The sequence below is a fragment of the Belonocnema kinseyi genome, chromosome 1 (genome assembly GCF_010883055.1).
Source record: "Belonocnema kinseyi isolate 2016_QV_RU_SX_M_011 chromosome 1, B_treatae_v1, whole genome shotgun sequence".
Taxonomy (NCBI): domain Eukaryota; kingdom Metazoa; phylum Arthropoda; class Insecta; order Hymenoptera; family Cynipidae; genus Belonocnema; species Belonocnema kinseyi.
In genome coordinates this window covers 11,672,433-11,673,344 of record NC_046657.1, presented here as the reverse complement: position 1 = coordinate 11,673,344, position 912 = coordinate 11,672,433, and positions in this window count along the sequence as shown.

Here is a 912-nt window from a genome sequence, read left to right as displayed (position 1 = left end):
TATTCGTCAATTTTCATCTGGTTTCTGAGTAGAAAAAGGTTCGTATTGAGAAAATTTTACGCTGACTATCTGAGCCAAGACAAGGCCCGACTTGAGACAAGTAAATGCTGTCTTATATGTCGTGACTAAGAACTTAAGACGAAGGCTTATGTCTGCACTCAGTTTTGAGACGCAGCCAGACATCGCTGTCTTGGAGACGAACTCAAGACATCACCAAGTCGAAATTAAGTCAAAGCATTTTTACTCAGGCGGGTTCTTTAGTCAAAAATATGTAAACTATAGTATACATCTGTTTATTAAATTCGCTTAAACAATTAAATTTGTTTAGTAAACATAAAACTGTTTTTGATAAAGGCTATTGCCATGGCCCACGACCGTGAAATGAGTAATCACAGGGCATTAAAAAATCAGATCTATAGGCCGGCGAAATCCTTTTCTGTTTTGAGTACACGAAGCGATCCAAGGGTGACAGGTTTCTGCATTCATCTCGCAAGTGCCTGGAAATATTTTTGGGAAAACGGATGCGGCTTTAAGGTTACGCACCAGTGATAGTTTTGTAATATCAAGAGCACTCATCATAAGGACCGAATATTTAGGGTACAGTTGTTGCAGCTATCTTTTAAGGTCTTGATACTTCGCCTCCTTTTCGTTCTTCTTGACAGCGTGTTGGCCAGAGCCGAGAATACTAAATAAAGTACTTTTAAGACCCCATTCTGTCTGTAGAGATACGTCCTTCTCGCGTCGGCGGGAGGCCTGGATAGTAGGTTTTCTAGTTACTCAGCGTGGAACTTATGGACATTAAAATCAGTCACAGTATACCAGGTGTATACATATGAAACCGGTATTTTTTCAAGAAAAAAACACATTTATTTCAAGAGAATGATAACAAATATTTTATTCAAAGTATGCGCC